Genomic DNA, 11,097 nt, shown 5'->3' with positions numbered 1-11,097 from the left:
TCGCTCACACACTCACTCGCTCACTCGCTCACTCACACACTCGCTCACTCACTCACACACTCACTCACTCACACACTCACACACTCACTTGCTCACTCGCTCACACGCTCACACACTCACTCACACACTAACTCGCTCACACACTCACTCACTCACACGCTCACACGCTCAGTCGCTCACTCGCTCACACACTCACTCACTCACACCTAACTCGCTCACACACTCACTCGCTCACTCACACACTCACTCGCTCACACTCACTCGCCTACTCACACACTCACTCGCTCACACACGCACTCACACACTAACTCGCTCACACACTCACTCGCTCACTCACACACTCACTCGCTCACACTCACTCGCCCACTCACACACTCACTCGCTCACACACGCACTCACACACTCACTCGCTCACCACTCACTCACACACTCACTCACTCACTCACACACTCACTCACTCACTCACACACTCACACACTCACTCACTCACACACTCACACACTCACTCACACACTCACACACTCACTCACACACTCACTCACACACTCGCTCACACACGCACTCACACACGCACTCACACACTCACTCGCTCACACACACTCACTCACACACTCACTCACTCACTCACACCTCACTCACTCACCACTCACTCACTCACACACTCACACACTCACACACTCACACACTCACACACTCACTCACTCGCTCTGCAGGATAGGGGGAGTTGCTTATTGAACCCAACTCACACGGTACGTAGCCAACGCTGCCCCCCAACTCTGACCTTTGACCTGCGACCACAAACACGGCCACCGCCTGGTATACAGGATGTCGTGGGTTCGATCTCGACCCTGGCGCCTGCTCTAGACGTTGTGTTTGCGTGTCTCTCTCTCTCTCTCGCCGTGGTGGTTGCGTGGATTTTTTGTTGTCCGGCGTCCCCCGGGTTTTCCCCTCCACGTTGATTTAGAATCGACATCTACGCCTTGAGAGGATTTGTCTGCCGCTGTAAATGATGACGGCAAGCCAACCCCCGTTTCGATTCGCCGCTATCATTTTGACGTCCAGAGTCGCTTGTGAATGAGTGATATTTAAAACGGCTTTTTTTAAAAACTCGCTTTAATGAAACGTACTCGTAATGAAGAACTCCACGACTCCAGGAAGTGGCCCTGAAGTTTGCCACAACGTAAGGGGCCGTGGACAATTACAGCCAACGTCAGTGGAGCGTGGACAATTAGACCCCAAGCCGAAACATAACATTTACAAAAAAATGTTTAAAAATACTTTTTCTATTTTTTTTCATGATATAATATAGTATTGTCATCGGTACGACATCAGTATACCAAGTTTGCAGTCCATACCACATTGGGAAGTGGGTTAAAATTGAGTTACAAGATTTGAGGATACAACAACAACAGACAGAGTGAGTTCATAGAAAGCGTGTGAAAAGATGTTTATAAAATTTTCTTTTTTCTTTTTTATGATAGAATAGTATTGTCATCGGTACGACATCAGTATACCAAGTCTGCAGTCGATACCACATTGGGAAGTGGGTTAGAATAGAGTTACAAGATTTGAGGATACGACAACAACAACAACAGACAGATCGAGTTCATAGAAAGCGTTAAAAAAGAATGTAAAAAAATATATTTTTATTCAATGATAGAATATAGTATTGTCATCGGTACGACATCAGTATACCAAGTCTGCAGTCGATACCACATTGGGAAGTGGGTTAGAATAGAGTTACAAGATTTGAGGATACAATAACGACAACAACAACAACAGACAGAGTGAGTTTAAAGAAAGTGTGTAAACAGAGCTACGAAAGGGGGATTGGGGCCTTACCGGGTAAATAAAAAGAGTTTATCGTAAAGGTATAGTGCAGAGTAGAGGACGCAACGCTTCAACTGGTTTCATAGTTTAAAAACACAGCGGCAAGAAACGCGACCCCAACTCTGACATTTAACCTCTAACCTCTGACCCCCCCCTAATTGATAAGGGAAGCTGCTCTGTAGGACTGAGGTGGATGAGGGGGGGGGGTTAGAGGGGCGGGTAGCCCCCCACACCCCCCTGCCTCCCACCCCCCTTTGCAAACGAAGTAACGACGAACATTTAGGGCCGAAAATGTTTTCCTCGTGCACGCAAATCAGTCGCCTGCTCGCACGCTCACCTGTCGACCGGCTCACACTCGTTCACCTGCTTGCCTGCTCACCTGTTGAACTGTCCACCTACTCACCTGTCCACCCGCTCACCCGCCCCGCTCACTCACTCGCCCGCCCGCTCGCCCGTTCACCAGCTCACCCGCTCGCCCGCTCACCCGCTCACCCGCTCACTTGCTCACTCACTCGCCCACCCGTTCGCCCGCTCACCCACTCGCCCGCCTGCTCACCCGCCCGCCCGCCCGCTCGCTCACCCGCCCGCTCACTCACCCCCACCCACTCGCCCGCTCGCCCGCCCGCCCACCCGCTCACCCGCTCGCCCACTCACCCGCTCACCCACTCGCTCGCCCGCTTAGCCGTTCAAAACTATCATCATCTCGGCGTCACTCCGGCTGAGCGCTAAGCCCAAAATTGGCGCGATCAATTACTTATTTCACCGGGGGGGGGGGGGGCGGAGGATGATCGGGGGGAGGGAGGGGGGGGCCGGCAAGCAGCGGCACGCTCGGCAAAATCTAGGAGGGGGCTTCTCCGACTCACCGCATGCACTGCGAGTTGTCAGAATTCCGGGTGTGTGTAGGTGGGTAGGTGTGTGTGTGGGTGTGTGGGTGGTGTGTGTGGGTGTGGGTAGTGTGTGTGTTGGGTGTTGTGTGGGGTGTGTGGGTGGGTAGGTGTGTGTGGGTAGTGTGGTGGGTGTGTGTGGTGTGTGGGTGGGTGTGTGTGGGTGGGTAGGTGTGTGTGTGGTGTGTGTGTGTGGGTAGGTGTGTGTGGGTAGGTGTGTGTGTGGGTGGGTGCATGTGTGGGTGGGAGCGTTGTGGGTGGGTAGTGTGTGTGTGGGTGGGTAGGTGTGTGTGTATGTGTGCGTGTGTGGGTGGGTGCGTGTGTGGGTGGGGTGTGTGTGCGTGGGTGGGTGGGTGCGTGTGTGTGTGGGTGGGGGGTCCATGGGTCTCTATGAGAGCGAGGGGAGGGGGTCCATGGGTCTCTGCGTGAGTAGAACACGTGACGGCGTATGGCGGGAGGGGGGGGTGAGGCACAAAGAAGGAAGGCACAGCGTGGGGGTCAGTGCAGCCCTGGCGAATCGAATGTGCTCCAAGCACACACACACGCACACACACACACGCACGCACACACGCACGCACACACACGCACACACACACGCACACACACACACGCACACACACACACACACACACCACGCACGCCACGCACGCACACACACGCACACACACACACGCACACACACGCACACACACACGCACACACACGCACACACACGCACACACACACACACACGCACGCACGCACGCACGCACACACACGCACACACACACGCACGCACACACACACACACACGCACACACACGCACACACACACACACGGGGTCACACGCACGCACCACACGCACGGGTCACACGCAGAGCCCCACACAGAGACCCTAGACTCACACAGAGACCCGTAGACTCACACAGAGACCCGTAGACTCACACAGAGATCCGTAGACTGACACAAACCCGTAGACTCACACACAGAGACCTGTAGACTCACACAGAGACCGTGACTCACACCAGAGATCCGTACAACTAACACAGAGAACCGATAGACTTCACACAGAGACCCCGTAGGACTCATGCAGGGACCCGTAGACTCACACCGAGAGACCCGTAGTCTCACAGAGAGACCCATAGACTCACACAAAGACCCATAGACTCACACAGAGACCCGTAGACTCATGCAGGGACCCGTAGACTACACAAGAGAGACCCGTAGACTCACACAGAGACCCGTAGACTCACACAGAGACCCGTAAACTCACACAGAGAGACCCGTAGACTCACACAGAGACACGTAGACTTCACACAGAGGACAACGTATACTGACAGAGACCCGTAGACGCACACAGAAACCCGGACACAGAGACTCGTAGACTCACACAGAGGACACGTAGACTGACAGAGACCCGTACACTCACACAGAGAGCCCATAGACTGACAGAGACCCGTAGACTCACACATAGACCCGTAGACTCACACAGAGACCCGTAGACTCGCACATAAACCCGTAGACTCACACAGAGACGCAAGACTGACAGACGACCCGAGACTCACATAGAGACCCATACAGAGACCCAATAGACTCACACAGAAACCCGTACACAGAGACCCCGTAGACTCACACAGAGACCCCGTAGACCTCACACAGAGACCCATACAGAGACCCAATAGACTCACACAGAAACCCGTACACAGAGACCCGTAGACTCACACAGAGACCCGTAGACTCACACAGAGACCCGTAGACTCACACAGAGACCGTACACAGAGACCCGTAGACTCACACAGAGACCAGTACACACAGACAAGCACGCAGGCAGGCAAGCACACACACAGCACACACACAGGCACACACGCACACAGGCACACACGCACACAGGCAAGGCAGGCACACACGCAGGCACACACGCAGGCACGCACGCACACACACACAGGCACACAGGCAGGCACGCACACACACAGGCACACACGCACGCAGGCAGGCACACACGCAGGCAGGCACACACGCAGGCACACACACACACAGGCAAGGGAGGCACACACGCAGGCACACACGCAGGCAGGCACACAGGCAGGCACACACACACACACAGGCAAGGCAGGCACACAGGCAAGGCAGGCACGCACGCAGGCACACACGCAGGCACGCACACACGCAGGCAGGCAAGGCACGCACACCTCCCGAATCTCCCCTTCGGGAACAGCATGAGGACAGCGGCGGCGGCCACCCGCAGATGTTTCAGCTCAGCGGCACAAACCGAGCAACGCAGACGTCCACCCACCGCTTCCAGCAGCGTCTACAAAGACAAAGATTCCACCCCCCCGCACCCCCCACTGCCGTATAGCCTCAACAGATGGTTGGGGCAAGTGCTGTTGGCGCATCGGGCCGCAAACCAGCGGCACCGGAGGAGCCGCATGCGGCTGATCAAGGGGGACCTGCTTAAGGGACCATCATCACCGTCTTCGGCGACGATGGTCGCATTGGCGGCTCTTGAAATATAATCGAGGTGTTGTTGTTGTCGTTACCGAAATTCGAACGAACAATGTCTCTGCCTGTTGGTTTAGTCGTCGGTACGTCACCGACCCTCCTACTCCACCTCCTGTATACCGGGCGAGGTGGTCAACATCTCCCTCGCCACCACCACGGCGCCACCGCACAGCAGCGAAGGACGTCTTGAGACACGGCCCCTTGGAGTCTCTTCCCACCACCCTCGCAATGTGTCCTCTCCCCTCCCCCCACCACCACCACTACCCCCCCCCCCCACCCACCACCACCACTGCCCCCCCCCCACCCCACCCACCACCACTGCCCCCCCCCACCCACCACTGCCCCCCCCCACCCACCACCACCACTGCCCCCACTACCGCCCCCCCCGCTGCCCCCCACCACTGTCCCCCCACTACCCCCCCCCCCACTGCCTCACTCCCCCCCCCACTACCCCCCCCACTACCCCCCCCCACTGCTCCCCTTCCCACTGTTTTCCTCCCCTTTCCCGCTGCCTCCCCCCCCACTACCCCCCCCCACTGCACCCCCATTGCACCACCCCCCACCCCCCACTGCACCCCCCCCCCACCCCCCACTGCACCCCCCCCCCCGCTGCACCCCCACCCCCCCCACTGCACCCCCCACCCCCCACTGCCCCCCACTACCCCCCCCACTGCACTCCCCCCACTGCACCCCCCCCACCCCCCCCACTGCCCCCCCCACTGCCCCCACTACCCCCCCCACTGCACCCACCGCACTGCACCCCCCACTGCACTCCCCCCCCCACTGCACCCCCCCCCCCACCCCCCACTGCACCCCCCCCCACCCCCACTGCACCCCCACCCCCCACTGCCCCCCACTAACCCCCCCCCCACTGCCACCCCCGCACTGCACCCCCCACTGCACTCCCCCCACTGCACCCCCCCACCCCCCACTGCACCCCCCACTGCCCCCCACTACCCCCCCACTGCACCCCCGCACTGCACCCCCCCCACCCCCCCCCACCCCCCACCGCCCCATCCAACAACAGAGCCTTGCGACAGGAAGGAAGCCCTTTTGTTTGACACAAATTAGAAAAAAACAAGAGAGAGAGAGAGGCCCCCCCCCCCTCTAACTACAAGGCAAAAAATCCTCCACCAAACACGCGCACACACCTGGGAATTCATTGTACGGGCGCAGTGTTTATTTAATTTAAAAAAAAATCCCATGTTCTGTACGATCGTGCGTGAGCGTGTGACGGGGGGAGGGGGGGTGGCGGTGATGGGTGGCGCAGCGGTTAGCGCAGCGGTCAGCGAGCGGTGAACCCGGGTCCGTTTGTGCCTCCGCACGAAAGCCAACAACATCGGCGGTGAAGTCTACGTTAACAACAAGTTATCTTGTTGTTATTTATCCCTGGGTAGTAAGTGTTACTGCCTCATTGCTTATGCCTCACAAAGGGTACAGAAAGTGGCGATTATCCCCCCACTAACTTTGCTTCTGTGACCAGCACGGTAACAAACTTTGAAATTTTACCTATTTTTCAATGGACAAAAAAGTTGCGTGCGTTTGCGTCATTCCTTCACCTCAAAGTCACCGGTCACAAAAGCAACAAATATCCCTTCTCGATACTCTTGAGGCACAAGCAATTCGAAAACAACGCTTACTACCCAGGGACAAGAAATGGTGTTGCACGGTGCAATCGTTTGCACCGGCACCTGGGAACTTCTCAGCTCGGTCGACCGACTCTGCCTCAAAAGTGTTACCCGTGGCGGTGTGTCGTGAACACCGGGGGAGAGACAAAGACGGCCGGGCGTACGTGGTGCTGGTAGCCACCCCGCTCACGCCGTGCGCCACAACGCCGGTAGCCTTCATCCCAGAGGTCGCAACCGGGTACCCCCCGATACCCGTACCCTACCCGATACCCGGCTACCCGTACCCGGCTGGGTACGGGTAGCCGTTTGCGACCCTGGTGCGGCCGGGTAGGGTACGGGTAGGCCGTGAGTCACTGGTGAGTCACCGTTTTTTCACTCATTTCCCAACGTCTTGTCTCTTCTCACAATTCAAGTTCCTAGAATCAACCCACCCGCGCCTGCAACATGGCTTCATCCCAGAGGTCGCAATCGGGTACCCGTACCCTACCCGATACCCGGCTACCCGTACCCGGCCGGGTACGGGTACGGGTAGGCCGTGAGTCACTGGTGAGTCAACGTTTGTCACTCATTTCCCAACGTCTTGTCTCTTCTCACAATTCAAGTTCCTAGAATCAACCCACCCGCGCCTGCAACATGGCTTCATCCCAGAGGTCACAATCGGGTACCCGTACCCTACCCGATACCCGGCTACCCGTACCCGGCCGGGTACGGGTACGGGTAGGCCGTGAGTCACTGGCGAGTCAACGTTTGTCACTCATTTCCCAACGTCTTGTCTCTTCTCACAATTCAAGTTCCTAGAATCAACCCACCCGCGCCTGCAACATGGCTTCATCCCAGAGGTCGCAATCGGGTACCCCCCGATACCCGTACCCTACCCGATACCCGGCTACCCGTACCTGGCCGGGTACCCGTTTGCGACCCTGGTGCGGTCGGGTACGGGTAGGCCGTGAGTCACTGGTGAGTCACCGTTTGTCACTCATTTCGGGTAGGGTACGGGTAGGGAACGGCTACCCGTACCCGGCCGGGTACGGGTACGGGTAGACCGTGAGTCACTGGTGAGTAACCGTTTGTCACTCATTTCGGGTGATGATGACAGAGAAAGACACGCAAACTCCAAATATACAGCAGCAGGCATCGTCAGGGTCGGGATCGAACCCACGACCTCCTGCATGCCAGGCGAGGTTGTCAAAATCTGCTAGCCACTGTGATGATGAGAGAGAGAGAGAGACACGCAAACTCGAAATATACAGCAGCCACAGTCAGGGTCGGGATCGAACCCACGACCTCCTGCATGCCAGGCGAGGTAGCTAACATCTGCTAGCCACTGTGATGATGATGACAGAGAGAGAGAGAGACACGCAAACTCCAAATATACAGCAGGCATTGTAAGGGTTGGGATCGAACCCACGACCTCCTGCATACCAGGCGAGGTAGCTAACATCTGCTAGCCACCGTGATCATGATGACAGAGAGACACGCAAACTCCAAATATACAGCAGACATGGTCAAGGTTGGGATCGAACCCACGACCTCCTGCATGCCAGGCGAGGTAGTTAACATCTGCTAGCCACCGTGATGATGATGACAGAGAGAGAGACACGCAAACTCCAAATATACAGCAGACATGGTAAGGGTCGGGATCGAATCCACGACCTCCTGCATACCAGGCGAGGTAGTCAACATCTCATAGCCACCGTGATGATGATGACAGAGAGAGAGAGACACGCAAACTCCAAATATACAGCAGGCATTGTAAGGGTTGGGATCGAACCCACGACCTCCTGTATACCAGGCAAGGTAGCTAACATCTGCTAGCCACTGTGATGATGATGACAGAGAGAGAGACACGCAAACTCCAAATATACAGCAGCCACAGTCAGGGTTGGGATCGAACCCACGACCTCCTGCATGCCAGGCGAGGTAGCTAACATCTCCTAGCCACCGTGATGATGAGAGAGAGACACGCAAACTCCAAATATACAGCAGACATGGTAAGGGTTGGGATCGAACCCACGACCTCCTGCATGCCAGGCGAGGTAGCTAACATCTCCTAGCCACCGTGATGATGAGAGAGAGACACGCAAACTCCAAATATACAGCAGGCACGGTCAGGGTTGGGATCGAACCCACGACCTCCTGCATGCCAGGCGAGGTAGCTAACATCTGCTAGCCACCGTGATGATGAGAGAGAGACACGCAAACTCCAAATATACAGCAGCCACAGTCAGGGTTGGGATCGAACCCACGACCTCCTGCATGCCAGGCAAGGTAGCTAACATCTGCTAGCCACCGTGATGATGAGAGAGAGACACGCAAACTCCAAATATACAGCAGGCACGGTCAGGGTTGGGATCGAACCCACGACCTCCTGCATGCCAGGCGAGGTAGCTAACATCTCCTAGCCACCGTGATGATGAGAGAGAGACACGCAAACTCCAAATATACAGCAGGCATTGTAAGGGTTGGGATCGAACCCACGACCTCCTGTATACCAGGCGAGGTAGCTAACATCTGCTAGCCACTGTGATGATGATGACAGAGAGAGAGAGAGACACGCAAACTCCAAATATACAGCAGGCATTGTAAGGGTTGGGATCGAACCCACGACCTCCTGCATACCAGGCGAGGTAGCTAACATCTGCTAGCCACCGTGATGATGATGACAGAGAGAGAGACACGCAGACTCCAAATATACAGCAGGCATTGTAAGGGTTGGGATCGAACCCACGACCTCCTGTATACCAGGCAAGGTAGCTAACATCTGCTAGCCACCGTGATGATGAGAGAGAGACACGCAAACTCCAAATATACAGCAGGCACGGTCAGGGTTGGGATCGAACCCACGACCTCCTGCATGCCAGGCGAGGTAGCTAACATCTGCTAGCCACCGTGATGATGATGACAGAGAGAGAGACACGCAGACTCCAAATATACAGCAGGCATTGTAAGGGTTGGGATCGAACCCACGACCTCCTGTATACCAGGCAAGGTAGCTAACATCTGCTAGCCACTGTGATGATGATGACAGAGAGAGACACGCAAACTCCAAATATACAGCAGCAGGCGTCAGGGTTGGGATCGAACCCACGACCTCCTGCATGCCAGGCGAGGTCGCTAACATCTGCTAGCCACCGTGATGATGATGACAGAGACACGCAAACTCCAAATATACAGCAGCCACAGTCAGGGTCGGGATCGAACCCACGACCTCCTGCATTCCAGGCAAGGTAGTCAACATCTCATAGCCACCGTGATGATGATGACAGAGAGAGAGACACGCAAACTCCAAATATACAGCAGCCACAGTCAGGGTCGGGATCGAACCCACGACCTCCTGCATGCCAGGCGAGGTAGCTAACATCTGCTAGCCACCACGGCAGCCCAGACAACAAAGGCGGGCAAGGCCCATGGCTAATGGTTCCACGTCCCCCATCTGCTCGGACTACTCCTACGCCCCGCAATGCTCACAACCCTTCTCCTGGCAGGGCACGGACGAGCTTTAAAAACGGGTTTTTGGGTTGTTGTGTGTTTCATTTTTATGTAATCGCGTCCGCGAGTATGTGCGTGTCTGTGTGTGTGCATGTATGTGTCTGTGTGTGCATGTATGTGTCTGTGTGTATGTGCGCGCGTTTCTGTGGGTGTGTGCGTGTCTGTGTGCGTGTCTGTGTGTGTGTGCGTGTCTGCGTGCGTGTCTGTGTGCGTGTCTGTGTGTCTGTGTACGTGTCTGTGTGCGTGTCTGTGTGCGTGTCTGTGTGCGTGTCTGTGTGCGCGTGCGTGTCTGTGTGCGTGTCTGTGTGCGTGTCTGTGTGTGTATGCGTGTCTGTGTGCGTGTGTGTGTGCGTGTCTGTGTGCGTGTCTGTGTGTGTGTACGTGTCTGTGTGTGTGTGTCTGTGTGCGTGTGTGCGTGTCTGTGTACGTGTGTGTGTGCATGTCTGTGTGCGTGTCTGTGTGCGTGTCTGTGTCTGTGTGCGTGTCTGTGTGTGTGTGTGCGTGTCTGTGTGCGTGTGTGCGTGTGTGCGTGTCTGTGTCTGTGTGCGTGTCTGTGTGTGTGTGTGCGTATCTGTGTGTGCGTGTCTGTGTCTGTGTGCGTGTCTGTGTGCGTGCGTGTAGGGAGTGTTCGTGTAGCGGTTTGCGCGCTCCGCTAAGAACCCGGCGACCCGAGTTTTCCGATTCCCGCTCACGACCAACACCGGCGACGATTATCTGAACCGGTCCTGGGCTTCCCCTAGGTCGACTCAGCCTCAAATGAGTACCTGGTGCGGCATGTAGTGCGTGG

The 11,097-nt window shown here is 56.4% G+C and overlaps 2 protein-coding genes across 2 annotated transcripts in view; one reads left to right on the top strand and one right to left on the bottom strand.

Annotated features, from left to right (window-relative positions):
* LOC133361004 (retinoblastoma-associated protein-like) overlaps positions 1 to 11,097 on the top strand; it is a 215,437-nt gene that overhangs the window by 168,514 nt on the left and 35,826 nt on the right. The gene's annotated exons all lie outside the window — the stretch shown is intronic.
* Positions 7,171 to 11,097, bottom strand: part of LOC133360907 (protein phosphatase 1L-like) — a 108,306-nt gene continuing 104,379 nt past the window's right edge. Inside the window, exon 5 of the transcript XR_009757317.1 lies at positions 7,171 to 7,717. The gene's annotated coding sequence lies outside the window, so the exon portion shown is untranslated. The remainder of the gene's footprint in view (positions 7,718 to 11,097) is intronic.

This window comes from Lethenteron reissneri, chromosome 70 (genome assembly GCF_015708825.2).
Source record: "Lethenteron reissneri isolate LAM-NWPU_2019-01 chromosome 70, ASM1570882v1, whole genome shotgun sequence".
Taxonomy (NCBI): Eukaryota; Metazoa; Chordata; class Hyperoartia; order Petromyzontiformes; family Petromyzontidae; genus Lethenteron; species Lethenteron reissneri.
Note: the sequence above shows the minus strand (reverse complement) of the source record. Positions and strands in the feature narration are given on the sequence as shown.